This window comes from Salmo salar, chromosome 19 (genome assembly GCF_965601325.2).
Source record: "Salmo salar chromosome 19, fSalSal1, whole genome shotgun sequence".
Taxonomy (NCBI): Eukaryota; Metazoa; Chordata; class Actinopteri; order Salmoniformes; family Salmonidae; genus Salmo; species Salmo salar.
The window spans coordinates 84,067,597-84,090,164 of NC_138309.1; the positions used below are offsets into that span (position 1 = coordinate 84,067,597).

The 22,568-nt window shown below is 43.5% G+C and overlaps 1 long non-coding RNA gene across 1 annotated transcript; it reads right to left on the reverse strand.

The window, feature by feature from the left end:
* Positions 1-6,211: 6,211 nt before the first annotated feature.
* On the reverse strand, positions 6,212-9,128 carry LOC145862272 (uncharacterized). The gene is made up of 3 exons (XR_014381572.1): positions 8,305-9,128; positions 8,153-8,207; positions 6,212-6,266 (listed from the first exon to the last, which is right to left on the reverse strand). It is a non-coding gene; the product is annotated as an uncharacterized LOC145862272 (long non-coding RNA).
* Positions 9,129-22,568: the final 13,440 nt, after the last annotated feature.

Here is a 22,568-nt window from a genome sequence, read left to right on the forward strand (position 1 = left end):
AAATCAACAACAGAATGGCTTCAACAGAAGAAAATACGCCTTCTGGAGTGGCCCAATCAGAGTCCTGACCTCAACCCGATTGAGATGCTGTGGCATGACCTCGAGAGCGGTTCACAACAGACATTCCAAGAATATTGCTGAACTGAAACAGTTTTGTAAAGAGGAAGGATCCAAAATTCCTCCTGACCATTGTGCAGGTCTGATCCGCAACTACAGAAAACGTTTGGTTGAGGTTATTGCTGCCAAAGGAGGGTCAATCAGTTATTAAATCCAAGGGTTCACATACTTTTCCCACCCTGCACTGTGAATGTTTACACGGTGTGTTCAATTAAAACATAAAAATGTACAATTGTTTGTGTGTTATTAATTTTAACAGACTGTGTTTGTCTATTGTTGTGACCTAAATTTTATGACCAATTTATGCAGAAATCCAGGTATTTCCAAAGGGTTCACATACTTTTTCTTGCCACTGTACATATATATTCATATTCTGGACTCTGACATTCCTCCTTCTAATATTTCTATATTTATTTTGATTTGTTGGATTTGCGTGTACTGATTTGTATTGTTGGATATTACTGCACTGTTGGCGCTACACTCTAAAAATTAGGGGTTCAACAAGGGTTCTTCTTAGATCCTCAAAGTTCTTTGTAGAACCTTAGTGTTCTTGGAACTGAAAATGGCCCCCAAAAGGTTCTTCCAAGAACCCCATAGGAGGTGGGGTTCATCGAGGGACCTCCTTAGTTGCTGGGGGTTCTTACTGCCCAACTGAAACATTTGGATTTGAAAGGACAGCAGGTGCAGGAACTTAACTGAAAAAATGTAAATATCTTCTCAGTTTAAGGTAAGGTTTGTCCCTTGAATGATCTAAATTAATATTGTTTTATGATGATACCATCTATCTTTTCATATTTGTGCAAATCTTTCTAAAACAGAAAATGGACATAATTCAATGGATATCAATCAACAAAGAGGTAAGAATATGTAGGCTATGAGAATATGTTGAAGGCTAGCTGTATTGGGTGCAGATGACTGAACTGATCACTTTTGTGTCTATAGGTATGCAGACGAGGATGCATACAAAGGAATGTCAATTGGTATTGACGTCTTTTTCCAGATGTTGAAATTAGGTTAATTTTAGGTTCTGAATGAAAGTTCCTTGAACAGGGTACATTATGGTAAATTATGGTACAATACAGTACATTATACTGTACTATACTCTACTGTACTGTTGTACCACAGAGTTTCTAAACCCAGAGGCGAGAATTCGCAAGAGAATTGAAAAATTCTTCCTTCCTTTTTGACGTTTTCATTTTCGTCAAAAACAACTTTATATCGAAGGAGTGCCTATTATTTGAAGGCCTACACGTTCGCAGTTCAATACAAGACGACCGTTAGACCCGATGACGTGTTTCTGCGCAGGAGTTTAGCTAGCCAACGTAGCCATGACATATCCTGCAAGTGTTATCGCAGATTTCTATTGGAGAACAGTTTCTGCCTATCTTCATACATTACTATCTTTGGTTGTACTCTACTGTACTGAAGTATACTTAACTTTTCTTTGTGTACTCTACTGTGCTCTGCAGTAGTGTATTGTACTGTACTCTACTTTTCTTTACTGTACTGTAACGTAATATACTGTGCTGTTCAAACTTGTGAAACATAGATGTCTGTGATTGATTCAGATTTGGTCCAGTCAAATGTTTGGGCCAGATCAAGGCTGTTCTGAACTTGTGAAACATAAACGTCTATGATTGGTTCAGATTTGGTCCGGTCCGTGGATGTTGAAATCAAGGCCAGTCTGGACTGCACCAAAATAATATGTCAATGTCGCCCACAATGGAATTTTATGAATGCCCATCCATGTGGTAGGCCTACTGTTTGTAAAACAGACCGTTGCATTGGCTGTATTGGTCCGAATTCCTGTGACTAATCATTTGGGCTATTTAAGCTGTGAATATCAACTAGCCAACTTTATGAGGAGTTATCCTGAGCCTATTCACAATGAGAATCAATGTGTTTACATAGCAGGAAATGCAGAAATATATATATTTTTTCCGCTATGATCATCTCATACAAATGTGAAACCACTGATTATCATGACAATTTAGCCCACAGGGTGAAACTCCTGGACAGTAGCCTGATATTCCATCCCATATTGTCCATTTGTTAATATGACACATTCACATCGAAGCACATTTTTTATATTTGATTGGGTGCCATTTAGGTTAACCTATTTGATCGGTGAAACGTGCATGATGTAAAAAGTGTCAGTCTCATGACATTGTCATAAATTTAATCTCCAGCGTGTAGGCTATAACAGGGGTACTCAACTCTCACGCTACAAAGTCCGGAGACTGCTGGTTTTCCTGTTCTACCTGATATGTAATTGCACACATCTGGTGTCCCAGGTATAAATCAGTCCCTAATTAGAGGGGAACAATTTGAAAAATGCAGTGGAACTGGCTTTGAGGTCCAGAGTTGATTTTGAGGGGGCTGTAGGATGCTTGCTTTATGTTAGAGGATTTTTTTTGACGGAACGTTGGTGTATCGCCACAGCGGTGCGTCTCCATCAACTCCCTGGAGAGGCAAGCTCGTTTTGTTTTTGACAAAGTGGGCACTGCTTATCACGAGGTGGCATCAGCACTCACCTAAATAGCTCAAATGCCACCGGGTGAGAGAAATTGCCATTCTTTCTGGGGAGAATTCTGTGAGGGTTTATGTGTTGTTGGAGGTGGTCTTGGTCAGTTTAGCTTGGAAAATACCGACCTCATCAATCTGCCGCCATAGGTGGCCGCTAATCCTACCTAATGGGCGGGCCGGCCCTGTTGATGGGATTGAACTTCAATCAAAGTAGCAGCATGCCCAGTCATCCAGCTAAGACCAAAGATGGCCTTTGAATATGATTCACTTGGTAGATGGTGCAGAGCACATTACTTTCCTTTATAAAAACAGGTTTGGAGAAATCTGCCATCTGATTGATTGAAATTGGATTCTAAGCCTTTGAGAATTCACTGTTATCCGCACTGTCTGAAGTAGATGAATCACTCACTGAAGTTGTACAGGGAGTCAAAGTATCAATATGCCAACTCCAAGCCTTGACCAAAATAAAAAAAAACATGGAGTACAATTTCTCTCGCCTCAGATCCGTAACCAGTAGCACCCCAATAACATTGTCTCCAGAGAGGACTTACTTGCTAGCCAGCTATAGGATTTTAGTTATCTGAGACGTTTTCTAACAAAACAGCTCAGCTAGTGAAATAATTAGTGATGCTAGCTAGCTAGACTCAGAACCTACCGGTATGCAGCTGGTTAGCTAGCTAGACTCAGAACCTACCGGTATGCAGCTGGTTAGCTAGCTATGAATACACCACGGTCAACAACTGGCGACTAGTTCGTTTTCAGACAAGTATGTTTGACTCATAACTGGTTTCTGCAATAACCACCACATTTCGGAGGATAACTGACTGAAATCAAAGATTAAGACTACTAGAGGCGTCGCATGTGTGGCAGGTAGCCTAGTGGTTAGAGCGTTGGGCCAGTAACCGAAAGGTTGCTTGATCAAATCCTCAAGCTGACAAGGTAAAAATATGCATTTCTGCCCCTGAACAAGGCAGTTAACCCACTGTTCCTAGGCCATCTATGTAAATATGAATTTGTTCTAAACTGACCAACCTAGTTAAATAAAAAATAAATCCTCTATGCTGAAATGTAGCTAGCTAGCTATCATGCTAGTCCATTGGCGAATAGTAGTAGCCAACCTTGAGTCTTTTTTCCCAGGAGCTTTATGGGCACATAGGCTGTTACAGGAACCAGATATTCGCTGTTTATACAACTTTGAACATGTTCTGTGATAATATCAATCTTGTCAAATGTTTATCAATCTTGAGACAATAAACAACTTTCTAAAGCTTGAAGCTTCTGATTTCAATGCCTGTCTACACATGAATGTAACTAGGTGTATATTCCATGCTATGTTTTCAACTTGTTTTAGAACCCAGGAACTACGTACCAACTTATTCTCATGAATGGAACACATATTTAAATCAGATAACGGTAGTTACCGTAATTAACTGACATTCAATTCAATGGCCGGTGCTGCATGATGTCAGTCAGTGGATTGGGAGAACAATTTTTTTGTAGTGTAGTGACATGGCAACAGTCAGAAGAGTGGTGGGGGATATGTTAATATCAGAAGTTAAACGTACTCTCGCAACCCAAAAATTATGTATTTACTTCCGATTTTTTTTTTCTTCTTCAGAGGATCATTTTTATAACAACATGAAAGCATTAACACGTTGCCAGGTGATTACTGCACACCACAGCGGCCTTCAGCCTCATGCCTTCTCACACCGCTGAGGTGTGAAGTAATTACCTGGCAACGTGTTAATGCTTTCATATTATTCTACTGAATCTCTTATTTTCACACTGTACATTGTGGAAAAAGCACAACGTAGTCAATGTAGTTACTGGGATAGAATGCTGTTTCATGCAATGACGCAGTAACTAACTGCACTGATAGCTAATTAGAAACAGATTGAGGCCAGCATTCTGTCATTGCTGCCCAAGCCCCTAGAAACAAGAATAAAGTGAAAATATACTGCTCAAAAAAATAAAGGGAACACTTAAACACATCCTAGATCTGAATGAAATAAATAATCTTATTAAATACTTTTTTCTTAACATAGTTGAATGTGCTGACAACAAAATCACACAAAAAGAATCAATGGAAATCCAATTTATCAACCCATGGAGGTCTGGATTTGGAGTCACACTCAAAATTAAAGTGGAAAACCACACTACAGGCTGATCCAACTTTGATGTAATGTCCTTAAAACAAGTCAAAATGAGGCTCAGTAGTGGGTGTGGCCTCCACGTGCCTGTATGACCTCCCTACAACGCCTGGGCATGCTCCTGATGAGGTGGCGGATGGTCTCCTGAGGGATCTCCTCCCAGACCTGGACTAAAGCATCCGCCAACTCCTGGACAGTCTGTGGTGCAACATGGCGTTGGTGGATGGAGCGAGACATGATGTCCCAGATGTGCTCAATTGGATTCAGGTCTGGGGAACGGGCGGGCCAGTCCATAGCATCAATGCTTTCCTCTTGCAGGAACTGCTGACACACTCCAGCCACATGAGGTCTAGCATTGTCTTGCATTAGGAGGAACCCAGGGCCAACCGCACCAGCATATGGTCTCACAAGGGGTCTGAGGATTTCATCTCGGTACCTAATGGCAGTCAGGCTACCTCTGGCGAGCACATGGAGGGCTGTGCCGCCCCCCAAAGAAATGCCACCCCACACCATGACTGACCCACCGCCAAACCGGTCATGCTGGAGGATGTTGCAGGCAGCAGAACGTTCTCCACGGCGTCTCCAGACTCTGTCACGTCTGTCATGTGCTCAGTGTGAACCTGCTTTCATCTGTGAAGAGCACAGGGCACCAGTGGCGAATTTGCAAATCTTGGTGTTCTCTGGCAAATGCCAAACGTCCTGCACGGTGTTGGGCTGTAAGCACAACCCCCACCTGTGGACGTCGGGCCCTCATACCACCCTCATGGAGTCTGTTTCTGACCATTTGAGCAGACACATGCACATTTGTGGCCTGCTGGAGGTCATTTTGCAGGGCTCTGGCAGTGCTTCTCCTGCTCCGCCTTGCACAAAGGCGGAGGTAGCGGTCCTGCTGCTGGGTTGTTGCCCTCCTACGGCCTCCTCCACGTCTCCTGATGTACTGGCCTGTCTCCTGGTAGCGCCTCCATGCTCTGGACACTACGCTGACAGACACAGCAAACCTTCTTGCCACAGCTCGCATTGATGTGCCATCCTGGATGAGCTGCACTACCTGAGCCACTTGTGTGGGTTGTAGACTCCGTCTCATGCTACCACTAGAGTGAAAGCACCGCCAGCATTCAAAAGTGACCAAAACATCAGCCAGGAAGCATAGGAACTGAGAAGTGGTCTGTGGTCCCCACCTGCAGAACCACTCCTTTATTGGGGGTGTCTTGCTAATTGCCTATAATTTCCACCTGTTGTCTATTCCATTTGCACAACAGCATGTGAAATGTATTGTCAATCAGTGTTGCTTCCTAAGTGGACAGTTTGATTTCACAGAAGTGTGATTGACTTGGAGTTACATTGTGTTGTTTAAGTGTCCCCTTTATTTTTTTGAGCAGTGTATTTTTAATGGAGTTGGAAGTAGAGGATTAGACTCACTTTTGGTTCCACCGGCCCGATCCGCCCATCTTTGCCCGACACTCCCGGTCCCACCTGTATGGAAAATAAAGACCTCTTCAGAACAAAATGGAACAGAACAATTCAATGCCAAATCCCTCCCAAATCAAACACAATTTCAGAAATTAGCCCCTCCACTTCCACTTCAAACAGGGTGCAGACACACAGAAAGGACTGGGCAAGCAGCCTACACTTTCCCCGATGTCTAACTGAAGAACAAAAGAACCGTGGTTGTCTCACCTAGCTATCTTAATAAGATGAATTCACTAATTGTAAGTCGCTCTGGATAAGAGCATCTGATAAATTACTAAAATGTCAATCGTACCTCCAGAACTGAGGTAATAAAGTCTCCAATTAGGATTCATAGCCCTGCTGTGAGTTGGGCTCTTTGGTCATGACCCAGAACCACTGCTGTGAGTTAGACTGTTAGTCATGACCCAGAACCACTGCTGTGAGTTAGACTGTTAGTCATGACCCAGAACCACTGCTGTGAGTTAGACTGTTAGTCATGACCCAGAACCACTGCTGTGAGTTAGACTGTTAGTCATGACCCAGAACCACTGCTGTGAGTTAGACTGTTAGTCATGACCCAGAACCACTGCTGTGAGTTAGACTGTTAGTCATGACCCAGAACCACTGCTGTGAGTTAGACTGCTAGTCATGACCCAGAACCACTGCTGTGAGTTAGACTGTTAGTCATGACCCAGAACCACTGCTGTGAGTTAGACTGCTAGTCATGACCCAGAACCACTGCTGTGAGTTAGACTGTTAGTCATGACCCATTGATGACGGGATCAAGATGAGCAGTCAGACACCATAATAAGTACTGCGTCTTGGGTGACAGTTAGCTACCCCCCTTCTGTCAGTTTAAGCATCTAGTGAGATGAGACGTACTCTGGAAACTCTCAGCTGTGTGTAATGGACATTGAGTTGAATGTTTGTGAGATGAGACTTCACTGGAAACCCTCAGCTGTTAGTAATTGGCATTGACTTGAATGTTTGTGAGATGAGACTTCACTGGAAACCCTCAGCTGTTAGTAATTGGCATTGAGTTGAATGTTTAGCAGTTTTTTGTATGAAGAACTAATATAAGAATCATATGCAGTCATCAATGTTGGAGGAACTAGCCAACGTATTTCATTTCTGGCAACACATACTATTTTATCAACAGCTTTGTACACATGAGAGCTTTTGCCAAGGTCAAACTAAGAAGCCAAGTTCAGAAACTGACAGACTGCCAAAGATAATAACAAACGACCAGATTTTTTGGATGATGACCATAGATAAACAAACAACCAAAACCCGATCGTATCATTGGTCCAATCTCTCCCGGAGGTCCGGTTTCTGCCCTCTCATCTGGGAGAAGATATGTTGTTAAAGATACAGGTTACTGGGTTAGTAACAAAGATGTTTCACATCATTGAATACCGTATGTCTATTGTTAGGAAAAGGTCTGGAGGCCAAGGCATAAACGTCTTCGACCCTTACCCTTTTCCCTGGCATTCCGACAGAGCCAATGTTTAATTGTGAGGCGGCAGGACATTTTGAATACGAAAGAAAATATTTTCACAAAACACAATGAGGCATTGCTGAAAAATCAAATAACTCTTGGCCTCCATAGTGTTTTAAAGTATTGACTCTTTTATCTCTCTCCATTTCTGGAGGTTTTTGATATGCTACATTCCCTCCCCATCTGGTCTAAAGGGGCCTGAACTGTGCATCTGCTACACTGTGTTGTTTCTAATGAACCTTGCCATCTGTTTAAACCCTCTTAAACACTGGTCGAGAACAGCCTGAACATGATTGGTATACAGAGCACCATTGTGGTGCTTCAGACAGGGCTGTGGAGGTGGTGGTGTGGGGGCCGTTTGCCTCGTCTCGTCCCCTGGCACAGTGGGTTGAAGTCGGGTTGGGAGCCTCACCTTTGGTCCTGGCGGGCCCGGTTTCCCTGGCAGCCCTGGATCCCCTTTTCTCGCCCTGCATGGATACACAGTTGGAACATGTTAGAGTGTAATTCAAATTCCAAATGTGTCGATCCAAACCATGCACATTCACACAGAGGAGGGGAGCTTACTTTGCCACCAGTCAGGCCTGGAGCCCTGCATGGTCCTAGTGGGCCCAGTTCACCCTGTGTGAGTCAGGAAGAAAAAACAAGCACTTCTATTCTATAGTCTCTCAGCTTTAATAGGTTTATCATGCTAGTAAACAAGACCCTGCAGTGGTTACAGGCATGGTGCAATAGCTACTGTTGTGGTGGGTTTGAGTCCTGAATAGTCCCCATACACATCCTGGATATGATAACCGTTAGCATAACAACCACAACTGTTTGATTTAATAACAGTATTATTAAAACTTAATAAAACATTATTCCTGAGTGTTAAAGTTTTTACAGTTGGCAGAGTTTTAGACTGTCTAGAAACCTCACTGTTTCGCCCAATAATGCAGGTTCTCCAGACTCACCAGGCCCACCCTGGTTTCCCTGGTAAAAAAATAAGAAGCAGCCATGAAGAAAAAACATAAATCACAGGGTCAGTATAATGTACGGCTGGACTTTCCAACCCTGTTTTTAGGAGAGCTACCGTCCTGTAGGTTTTCGCTCCAACCCTAATCTACAACACCTGATTCTAATAATTAGCTGATTGAATCAGGTTAGTTACAACTGGGGTTGGAGTAAAAACTACAGGAACAGGGTTTGGAGAGCCCTGATGTACAGGCTACGTGTTTGACGATCGTCGTAAGGAGTTGACCAAGGTGCAGCGTGTTGAGTGCTCATGATAAATATTTATTTAAACTCAGAACACTAAAGCAAAACAACAAATAACAGAAAACGAACATCACATTCATTAGGCTTTACAGAGCTATGCAAAAAAAAAAAAAAAAAGATCCCAGAACCCCAGGTGGGAAAAAAACCCTACTGAAATATGATCTCCAATTAGAGACAACGAGGACCAGCTGCCTCTAATTGGAGATTATCCCAAACAAAACCAACATAGAAATACAAAAACTAGAACATGAACATAGAAATACAAAACATAGAAAAACACCCCCGTCACGCCCTGACCTACTCTACAATAGAAAATAACAGCTTACTATGGTCAGGACGTGACAACGTGTTGCCTAAGCGGAAAAGATATCTGTGACTCTCTCTTCCGTTATGTCAAATCATATTTCAAAATGTTCCCCAAACGTCTCTCAACATATGGAGGTTGTCTGATGGGAGATTGATAATGTTGTTATCATACAGTATGCTGTTAGGAGACGTTGATGTGTACTCACAGGCTTAACGTCAGGGTCTGGTTGTCCTATTCTTCCTATCTTGGCTTGTACAACAGGTCACATTGGCATTAAAACCTCCACGGGCTCTTCCACAACCATCAACTTGTGATTGATCATATTGCACAAGTGACATATGCTCAGGAGGATGAGAAAAAAAAACTTTTTCAATCATCTCATTTTGTTTTGAATAAAAGATTGTTCAAATAAATACTGCAGTAATAATGGACGGTCTATCTAATGATTGACGATCTACAGCAATTCCTGCCCGCACACACTTCTAGAATGGACTCAGTGTAATAAATCACACAGGATGTGGTTGCAGGGCCTGTCGCAGATAATTGAAAAGTTTTAAGCTCTGGTGTCAAAGCCACCGCAGGGGAGAAGACTAAACAATCTATCAGAAGTCTTTTTCTCATACAATAAAGGCACATGAAGCAGGAAGCTAAAGAAAGATAACAGGAAGCAGGTGTTATAGAAAGTGAGACAGACATATATATATATATATATATATATATATATACCAGTCAAAAGTTTGGACACATCTACTCATTCAAGGGTTTTTCTTTATTTTTTACTATTTTCTACATTGTAGAATAATAGCGAAGACATCAAAACTATGAAATAACACATATGGAATTATGTAGTAACCAAAAACGTATTAAACAAATCAAAACATATTTTATATTTGAGATTATTCAAAGTAGCCACCCTTTGCCTTGATGACAGCTTTGCACACTCATGGCATTCTCTCAACAAGCTTCACCTGGAATGCTTTTCCAACAGCCTTGAAGGAATTCCCACATATGCTGAGCACTTGTTGGCTGCTTTTCCTTCCCTCTGCGGTCCAACTCATCCCAAACCATCTCAATTGGGTTGATGTTGGGTGATTGTGGAGGCCAGGTCATCTGATGCAGCACTCCATCACTCTCCTTCTTGATCTAATAGCCCTTACACAGCCTGGAAGTGTGTTGGGTCATTGTCCTGTTGAAAAACAAATGATAGTCCCACTAAGTGCAAACCAGATGGGATGGCGAATCGCTGCAGAATGCTGTGGTAGCCATGCTGGTTAAGTGTGCCTTGATCTCTAAATAAATCACTGACAGTGTCATCAGCAAAGCACCCCCACACCACAACACCTCCTCCTCTATGCTTCACGGTGGGAACCACACATGCTGAGATCATCCTTTCACCTGCTCTGCATCTCACAAAGACACGGCGGTTGGAACCAAAAATCTCAAATTTGGACTCATCAGACCAAAGGACAGATTTCCACCGGTCTAATGTCCATTGCTCGTGTTTCTTGGCCCAAGCAAGTCTCTTCTTATTATTGGTGTCCTTTAGTAGTGGTTTCTTTGCAGCAATTCGACCATGAAGGCCTGATTCAAGCAGTCTCCTCTGAACAGTTGATGTTGAGATATGTCTTTTACTTTAACTCTGTGAAGCATATTTTAGCTGCAAGTTCTGAGGCTGGTAACTCTAATGAATTTATCCTCTGCAGCAGAGGTAACTCTGGGTCTTGCTTTCCTGTGGCGGTCCTCATGAGAGCCAGTTTCTCTTTGCTTATTTGAACTGTTCTTCCCATAATATGGACTTAGTCACAACACAACTGAATAGCTCAAACGCATTAAGAAGGAAAGACATTTCCCAAATAAAATTTTAACAAGGCACACCTGTTAATTAAAATTCATTTCAGGTGAATACCTCATGAAGTTGGTTGAGAGAATACCAAGATGACACTGTCATCAAGGCGAAGGGTAGCTACTTTGAATAATCTCAAATATAAAATATCTTTTGATTTCTTTAACACTTCTTGGGTTACTACGTGATTCCATATGTGCAGTTTCATAGTTTTGATGTCTTCACTATTATTCTACAATGTAGAAAATAGTAAACATTAAAATAAACCTGTAATGAGTAGGTGTGTCCAAACTTTTGACTGGTACTGTATATATATTTGTATTTTATTTTATTATTTTACCTTAACCCTACCTCCACTCCCGAACTGGAGTAACTAATGGACAACATCACTTAGGCTTCTACTTCCAGCTTATACATACTCTTTACATTGGACGGACACATCCTTCAGCTACCCTCAACCCCTCCAATCTATCTTTGAACACCATCCAGTTTTGATTTCTATTTGCCATGTTTTTTTTTTCAACTGTGCTGTGATGTTTCACAAAAGTTGTACATCTTTCTATTCTCATAGATTCTACATATTGTAAATTAAAGGTTAACATTTTTTGCTTTAAGTATCACTATATTAGAGACTTACCCAGAAAGACTCAAAGCTGTAATCACTGCCGAAAGGTGATTCTAACGTGTATTGACTCAGGGGTGTGAATACTTATAAATGAGATTTACAAGATATTTCTGTATTTCATTTTCAATACATTTGCAAAAATGTCTAAAACCAGACAGACAGACAGACAGACAGACAGACAGACAGACAGACAGACAGACAGACAGACAGACAGACAGACAGACAGACAGACAGACAGACAGACAGACAGACAGACAGACAGACAGATGTCCAGTAAATGTGTGTGGGAGAGAGTTACAGTGGGTTTGGTGATGCTGTCCTGTTCCATAGGTCCAGGAGGACCGGCAGGTCCAGGCCTGCCATTAACACAGTCACATTCTTACACTGTGGACTCATGGTCCAGGAGACACTGGGACAGATACACAGTCAGTGACACTCTTCATTTATTTAACCTTTATTTAACCAGGAAGGGCTCATTGAGATTTAAAATCTCTTTTTCAAGAGCGTCCTGGCCAAGATAGGCAGCACCAAGTCATTACAAAAATTACAGACAGACAACATGAAAAACTACAAGTAATCTAGTAAAAACCATAGAATTCACAAGAGTATAACAAAATCATAAAACAGCAAATTAAAAACATTGACAGGTCAGGGAATCAGCCTTAAAATCCTTCATCAGTGATTTAAAAACACCAATCGGGACAAGTTCTTCCAGTTTAAAAGTATTTTGTCAGGCGTTCCAAGACGATGGCGCAGAGTACATAAAAGCCCTTTTACCAAATTCAGTTCGGATATTTGGAACAGTTAGCAGGATAAAGTCCAGCGAACGAAGAGACGACCCACCACATTTCTGAACAATAAAAATGCCCAAATAAAATAGTAGTAAACCCAAAATGGCTTTGTAAATAAAAGTATACCAGTGACTGAGCCTACGAGTGACTAGAGAAGGCCAGCCAACCCTGGTATACAAAGTGCAGTGGTGCGTAAGGGTTTTGCAGTTTAAAATAAATCTCAAAGTGCCATGGTAAAGGGTGTCAATTGATCTCAAACACTGAGCGGAAGCATTCATATATAAAATATCCCCATAGTCTAGTAAAGGCATAAATGTAGCTGATACTAGCCTCCTTCTGGCTTCAAAAGAAAAACAAGCCTTATTCCTGAAATAAAATCCCAATGCACACAATAAATGGTTAAAGAGAACAGAGGAAACATTACATAGACTTAATTTACCCTCTCATCATCCTGTGAAAGAAATATGTTTATTTCCATCTACCCATATACCCATCATACCCATCATACCCATACACCATCATATCCATATACCATATACCCATCAAATCCATCATACCCATATACCAATACACCATCATACCCATCTTATCCATATATCATCTACCCATCATACACCATCATACCCATATATCCTCTACCCACATACCCATCTTATCCATATATCATCTACCCATCATATCCATATATCCTCTACCCACATACCCATCATACCCATATACCGTACACCATCATACCCATCATACCCATATATCCTCTACCTACATACCCATATACCATACACCATCATACCCATCATACCCATATATCCTCTTCCCACATACCCATCATACCCATATACTGTACACCATCATACCCATCATACCCATATATCATCTACCCATCATACACCATCATACCCATATATCCTCTACCCACATACCCATCATATCCATATATCATCTACCCATCATATCCATATATCCTCTACCCACATACCCATCATACCCATATACCGTACACCATCATACCCATCATACCCATATATCCTCTACCTACATACCCATATACCATACACCATCATACCCATCATACCCATATATCCTCTTCCCACATACCCATCATACCCATATACTGTACACCATCATACCCATCATACCCATATATCATCTACCCATCATACACCATCATACCCATATATCCTCTTCCCACATACCCATCATACCCATATACTGTACACCATCATACCCATATATCCTCTACCCACATACCCATATACCATACACCATCATACCCATCATACCTATACACCCATCATACCCATATACCATACACCATCATATCCATATACAATATACCCATCACACCCATATACCCATCATACCCATCACACCCATACACCCATCACACCCATACACCCATCATGCCCATATACCACATACCCATCATACCCATCATACCCATCATATCCATATACCCATCATACCCATATACCAATCATATCAATAAACCCATACACCCATCATACCCATACACCCATCATACCCATCACACCCATCATACCCATATACCCATCATACCCATATACCACATACCCATCATAACCATATACCCATCTATCCATCATACCCATATACCAATCATTTTCATATACCCATCATACCCATCATACCCATATACCCATCATACCCATCTACCCATCTACCCATCATACCCATCATACCCATCATACCCATCTACCCATCATACCCATCTACCCATCTACCCATCATACCCATCTACCCATCATACCCATCTACCCATCATACCCATCATACCCATCACACCCATCATACCCATCTACCCATCATACCCATCTACCCATCATACCCATCTACCCATCATACCCATCTACCCATCATACCCATCTACCCATCATACCCATCATACCCATCATACCCATCTACCCATCATACCCATCACACCCATCACACCCATCTACCCATCATACCCATCTACCCATCATACCCATCATACCCATATACCCATCATACCCATCTACCCATCATACCCATCTACCCATCATACCCATATACCCATCATACCCATATACCCATCATACACATCATACCCATCTACCCATCATACCCATATACCCATCATACCCATATACCCATCATACCCATATACCCATCATACACATCATACCCATCTACCCATCATACCCATATACCCATCATACCCATATACCCATCATACACATCATACCCATATGCCCATCATAGCCATATACCATATTCCTAGCCAGCAGCATCCCACTGCTGGCTTGCTTCTAAAGCTAAGCAGGGTTGATCCTGCTGGAAGTGGTGTTGGAGGGCCAGTAGGAGGCACTCTTTCCTCTGGTCTATAACACTGCCCTGTGTAGGGTGCCGTCTTTCGGATGGGACGTTAAACGGGTGTCCTGACACTCTGAGGTCATTAAAGATCCCATGGCACTTATTGTAAGAGTAGGGGTGTTAACCTTAGTGTTCTGGCTAAATTCCCAATCTGGCCCTCATACCATCACAGTCACCTAATCATCCCCATCTTACAATTGGCTCATTCATCCCCTTCCTCTTCTCTGTAACTATTCCCCAGGTCGTTGCTGTAAATGACAATGTGTTCTCAGTCAACTTACCTGGAAAAAAAATAAAAATAATGAAATACCCATCATACACGTCATACCGATAATTTCCATATACCTGTGATACCAATCACAACCCATCATACCCTTCTACACTAACTCACCCTCACCCAGTCTCTACACTAACTCACCCAGCCTCTACACTAACTCACCCTCACACAGCCTCTACACTAACTCACCCAGCCTCTACACTAACTCACCCTCACCCAGCCTCTACACTAACTCACCCAGCCTCTACACTAACTCACCCTCACCCAGCCTCTTCACTAACTCACCCAGCCTCTACACTAACTCACCCTCACCCAGCCTCTTCACTAACTCACCCAGCCTCTACACTAACACACCCTCACCCAGCCTCTACACTAACACACCCTCACCCAGCCTCTACACTAACACACCCTCACCCAGCCTCTACACTAAATCACCCTCACCCAGCCTCTACACTAACTCACCCAGCCTCTACACTAACTCACCCAGTCTCTACACTAACTCACTCACCCTCACACAGCCTCTACACTAACTCACTCACCCTCACCCAGCCTCTACACTAACTCACCCTCACCCAGCCTCTACACTAACTCACTCACCCTCACACAGCCTCTACACTAACACACCCTCACACAGCCTCTACACTAACACACCCTCACCCAGCCTCTTCACTAACTCACCCTCACCCAGCCTCTACACTAACTCACCCTCACCCAGACTCTACACTAACACACCCTCACACAGCCTCTTCACTAACTCACCTAGCCTCTACACTAACTCATCCTCACCCAGCCTCTACACTAACACACCCTAACCCATCCTCTACACTAACTCACCCAGCCTCTACACTAACTCACCCTCACCCAGCCTCTACACTAACACACCCTCACCCAGCCTTTACACTAACTCACACAGCCTCTACACTAACTCACCCTCACCCAGCCTCTACACTAATACACCCTCACCCAGGCTCTACACTAACTCACTCACCCTCACACAGTCTCTACACTAACTCACTCAGACTCTCACATAGACTCTACACTAACTCACTCACCCTCACACAGTCTCTACACTAACTCACCCTCACCCAGCCTCTACACTAACTCACCCAGCCTCTACACTAACTCACCCTCACCCAGCCTCTACACTAACACACCCTCACCCAGCCTCTACACTAACTCACTCTCACCCAGCCTCTACACTAACTCACCCAGCCTCTACACTAACTCACCCTCACCTAGCCTCTACACTAACACACCCTCACCCAGCCTCTACACTAACTCACCCTCACCCAGCCTCTACACTAACTCACCCAGCCTCTACACTAACTCACCCTCACCCAGCCTCTACACTAACTCACCCTCACCCAGCCTCTACACTAACTCACTCAGCCTCACACACCCTCTACACTAACTCACCCTTACACAGCCTCTACACTAACTCACCCTCACCCAGCCTCTACACTAACTAACTCACCCTCACCCAGCCTCTACACTAACTCACTCACCCTCACACAGCCCCTACACTAACTCAGTCACCCTCACACAGCCTCTACACTAACACCCTCAGCCACACCCAGCCTCTACACTACTACTGTTTTGAATCTCAACTCCACTTGCTTTCATCTCTGTTGTGTTGCATGCAACAAGTGGGACACATGCAACTTGGGCTCCCGAATTCCACAGCGGTCTAAGACACTGCATCTCAGCATTAGAGGCATCACTACAGACCCTGGTTTGATTCCAGGCTATCTCACAACCGACTGTGATTGGGAGTCCCATAGGGCGGCGCACAATTGGCCCAGAGTCGTCCGGGTGATGGTTTGGCCAGGGTAGGCCGTTCTTGTAAATAAGAATTTGTCATTAACTGACTTGCCTAGCTAAATGAAGTTAAATAATAAATAAATAAATAAATATCAGAGGAGCAACCTTGCATAGTCTAAATAATGTACATAAAAAAGACATAAATAAAACAGTATGTGTCAGGAAATTGTACTTGTACTGGCCATTAGTTGAAAACCAAAACTCTCACCCTTGTCAAAACCCAAAATCTCACTTTGTTTCTTCCTGGACCCTTATGAAAAGGTTCTTGGTAAGGGAGAATTTTTTTCGTTATGCCATAAGACATGAGGTCTGTTTTGTGGGGTCCTGCCATTAGACCTGTGGTCTGTTTTGTGGGGTCCTGCCATTAGACCTGTGGTCTGTTTTTAGGTCCTGCCATTAGACCTGTGGTCTGTTTTGTGGGGTCCTGCCATTAGACCTGTGGTCTGTTGGTCCTGCCTGACGTTTTGTGGGGTCCTGCCATTAGACCTGTGGTCTGTTTTGTGGGGTCCTGCCATTAGACCTGTGGTCTGTTTTGTGGGGTCCTGCCATTAGACCTGTGGTCTGTTTTGTGGGGTCCTGCCATTAGACCTGTGGTCTGTTTTGTTTTTGGGTCCTGCCATTAGACCTGTGGTCTGTTTTGTGGGGTCCTGCCATTAGACCTGTGGTCTGTTTTGTGGGGTCCTGCCATTAGACCTGTGGTCTGTTTTGTGGGGTCCTGCCATTAGACCTGTGGTCTGTTTTGTGGGGTCCTGCCATTAGACCTGTGGTCTGTTTTGTTTTTGGGTCCTGCCATTAGACCTGTGGTCTGTTTTGTGGGGTCCTGCCATTAGACCTGTGGTCTGTTTTGTGGGGTCCTGCCATTAAACCTGTGGTCTGTTTTGTGGGGTCCTGCCATTAGACCTGTGGTCTGTTTTGTGGGGTCCTGCCATTAGACCTGTGGTCTGTTTTGTGGGGTCCTGCCATTAGACCTGTGGTCTGTTTTGTGGGGTCCTGCCATTAGACCTGTGGTCTGTTTTGTGGGGTCCTGCCATTAGACCTGTGGTCTGTTTTGTGGGGTCCTGCCATTAGACCTGTGGTCTGTTTTGTGGGGTCCTGCCATTAGACCTGTGGTCTGTTTTGTTGGGTCCTGCCATTAGACCTGTGGTCTGTTTTGTGGGGTCCTGCCATTAGACCTGTGGTCTGTTCTGTGGGGTCCTGCCATTAGACCTGTGGTCTGTTTTGTGGGGTCCTGCCATTAGACCTGTGGTCTGTTTTGTGGGGTCCTGCCATTAGACCTGTGGTCTGTTTGGTGGGGTCCTGCCATTAGACCTGTGGTCTGTTTTGTGGGGTCCTGCCATTAGACCTGTGGTCTGTTTTGTGGGGTCCTGCCATTAGACCTGTGGTCTGTTCTGTGGGGTCCTGCCATTAGACCTGTGGTCTGTTTTGTTGGGTCCTGCCATTAGACCTGTGGTCTGTTTTGTGGGGTCCTGCCATTAGACCTGTGGTCTGTTTTGTGGGGTCCTGCCATTAGACCTGTGGTCTGTTTGGTGGGGTCCTGCCATTAGACCTGTGGTCTGTTTTGTGGGGTCCTGCCATTAGACCTGTGGTCTGTTCTGTGGGGTCCTGCCATTAGACCTGTGGTCTGTTTTGTTGGGTCCTGCCATTAGACCTGTGGTCTGTTTTGTTGGGTCCTGCCATTAGACCTGTGGTCTGTTTTGTTGGGTCCTGCCATTAGACCTGTGGTCTGTTTTGTGGGGTCCTGCCATTAGACCTGTGGTCTGTTTTGTTGGGTCCTGCCATTAGACCTGTGGTCTGTTTTGTGGGGTCCTGCCATTAGACCTGTGGTCTGTTTGGTGGGGTCCTGCCATTAGACCTGTGGTCTGCACCACCAACCACAGCCCTCAGCCAAAGAAAATAACAATGTAGACAGAGCGCTAGAGAAAACAACACCCCCTCCCTTCACTTCCAGTCAATGACCTTTGACTGTCAATAGACATTCTCTTCTTTTAAGTCTGCTTCAAGTTGGTTTTGAACCATTTAATTCAGCAACTGCTTTACAGCCTTGAGACCAAGTGAATACAGGGCCGTTTTGTAGGTTTTTTTGGGGCCCTAAGCGAGATTTTGTTTGAGTTCTTTAAGGTGAAGGATTGGACTGAGTTCAAGCATCAGACACGGAGGTAAAGTCGAGTGGAGGAGAAAGGGGACAAACATGTCCAATGCTGGCCTCTTTTCTCTACTCCAACGTGTCCAACGCTGGCCTCTTTTCACTACTCCAGCGTGTCCAACGCTGGCCTCTATTCACTACTCCAGCGTGTCCATTGCTGGCCTCTATTCACTACTCCAGCGTGTCCAATGCTGGCCTCTATTCACTACTCCAACATGTCCAATGCTGGCCTCTATTCACTACTCCAACATGTCCAATGCTGTCCTCTATTCACTACTCCAACATGTCCAATGCTGGCCTCTTTTCTCTACTCCAACATGTCCAATGCTGGCCTCTATTCACTACTCCAGCGTGTCCAATGCTGGCCTCTATTCACTACTCCAGCGTGTCCAATGCTGGCCTCTATTCACTACTCCAACATGTCCAATGCTGGCCTCTATTCACTACTCCAGCGTGTCCAATGCTGGCCTCTATTCACTACTCCAACATGTCCATTGCCATCCTCCGTTCATTCCTCCAGCGTTTCCATTGCTGCCCTCTATTCACTACTCCAGCGCTCTTGTAAAATTGTAGCACAGGTAGTAAAATGCTACAGCCTGGCTTTAACTGCAGGTCCTAGGAGAGGGAGAGGGCACTCAGGACATTCCCAGTGACGTTAATTCCCTCGTAAATCATCCCTTTGCATCATTTTCCTTCCTCTTACTACCTTGATGATGCCACTAAACCTGCATATTGTCCATCAGTGATAATCATAGCACCATAACTGTAAATCAGGAATAAAAATAAAACATATCAATGAATTGTGGCCTGTTTGAGTCATTTTGAGTAGCCATATCCACCTCCAAAAACACTTTCCAAATGTCCTTTCTTGACCCATCATCTTCTGACTGACATCCTAATCTATTACAAGGCTTTTCACATTAGTCCCGTTTTGCAAAGACGATGAACAATGTTTGTTTCTCCCCCGGTCACTGCCGATCAGCCCTTACTTCACTGGCCCGGTGCACATGATATACACTCTTAGAAAAAAGGGTGCTATGTAGAACAAAACGGGTTATTCGGCTGTCCCCATAGGAGAACCATTTGAAGAACCCTACTTTGGTGCCAGGTAGAACCCTTTTGGGGCCAAGTAGAACTTTTTTGGTTCCACCTATTTCTCCTCAACCACATGCGTCTCTTTGCTTGTATTACGTGCACGGAACGGTGTTGAACACGTGGTTTCCATGTGTTTGATGTGTTTGACATCGTTCTATTTATTCCATTCCAGACATTACAGTGAGTCCTCCTATAGCTCTTCCCACCAGCCTCCACTGTTGGAAACCCTGTGATTTCTCTCCAGACGTGGTATTGTAATATTGTGTTATTGTAGTATTGTGGTATTGTAGTATTGTGTTATTGTAGTGTTGTAGTATTGTGTTATAGTAGTTTTGTAGTAGTGTAGTATTGGAGTATTGGAGTACTGGAGTATTGGAGTATTGGAGTATTTTAGTATTGGAATATTGTATTATTGCAGTATTGAGGTATTGTGGCATTGTAGTATTGTGGTATTGTATAATGAGGCTCTGCAGCTGTTTGCCATCTGTGTGGTTTTCTATGCACCCACACGTTCCCTACCATGGCTTGTGGAAGTTACTCATTACAAATGGAAATGTAAGAATTTGTCCAATGACTCTGAGGTTTCCTGTTTTCTCTGAGCTTACACATCTTGTGCCAAAGGCCATGAGTAAAAGGAATCTAGGTGGGTCAATGAAACGTTCACATCTCAGCGTGCATCTGTTGTGAAGCAATATGCATTTTGTTCAGGCTCCTTAACATTAGTGGAAAGTGGCAAGATGGCCTCAAGATGGTCACAGTTATGCATTCGTCCATATTATGGTCTAAGAAATAATGTTGTGTTTGAGTAATGTTGTAACCGTATTATACTCAATTGATGGCTAATATTATAATAATAATAATAATAATATAATAAATGCCATTTAGCAAACACTTTTATCCAAATAGACTTAAAGTCTTACATTTTAGGTACAGGTTACACTACGGGTTACGAACTACAGAGGACCATGTTCTACTAACTGAACTACAGAGGACCATGTTCTACTAACTGAACTACAGAGGACCATGTTCTACTAACTGAACTACAGAGGACCACGTTCTACTAACTGAACTACAGAGGACCATGTTCTACTAACTGAACTACAGAGGACCATGTTCTACTAACTGAACTACAGAGGACCATGTTCTACTAACTGAACTACAGAGGACCACGTTCTACTAACTGAACTACAGAGGACCACGTTCTACTAACTGAACTACAGAGGACCATGTTCTACTAACTGAACTACAGAGGACCATGTTCTACTAACTGAACTACAGAGGACCATGTTCTACTAACTGAACTACAGAGGACCATATTCTACTAACTGAACTACAGAGGACCATGTTCTACTAACTGAACTACAGAGGACCATGTTCTACTAACTGAACTACAGAGGACCATGTTCTACTAACTGAACTACAGAGGACCACGCTCTACTAACTGAACTACAGAGGACCATGCTCTACTAACTGAACTACAGAGGACCATGATCTACTAACTGAACTACAGAGGACCACGTTCTACTAACTGAACTACAGAGGACCATGTTCTACTAACTGAACTACAGAGGACCATGTTCTACTAACTGAACTACAGAGGACCACTGCTCTACTAACTGAACTACAGAGGACCATGTTCTACTAACTGAACTACAGAGGACCATGTTCTACTAACTGAACTACAGAGGACCATGATTCTACTAACTGAACTACAGAGGACCATGTTCTACTAACTGAACTACAGAGGACCATGTTCTACTAACTGAACTACAGAGGACCATGTTCTACTAACTGAACTACAGAGGCCAGCCACTGCTCGGGCCGTCTACTAACTGAACTACAGAGGACCATGTTCTACTAACTGAACTACAGAGGACCATGTTCTACTAACTGAACTACAGAGGCCGCACCGACTCGGGCCGTTCTACTAACTGAACTACAGAGGACCATGTTCTACTAACTGAACTACAGAGGACCATGTTCTACTAACTGAACTACAGAGGCCGCACCGACTCGGGCCTGTTCTACTAACTGAACTACAGAGGACCATGTTCTACTAACTGAACTACAGAGGACCATGTTCTACTAACTGAACTACAGAGGACCACGTTCTACTAACTGAACTACAGAGGACCATGTTCTACTAACTGAACTACAGAGGACCATGTTCTACTAACTGAACTACAGAGGACCACGTTCTACTAACTGAACTACAGAGGACCATGTTCTACTAACTGAACTACAGAGGACCATGTTCTACTAACTGAACTACAGAGGACCATGTTCTACTAACTGAACTACAGAGGACCATGTTCTACTA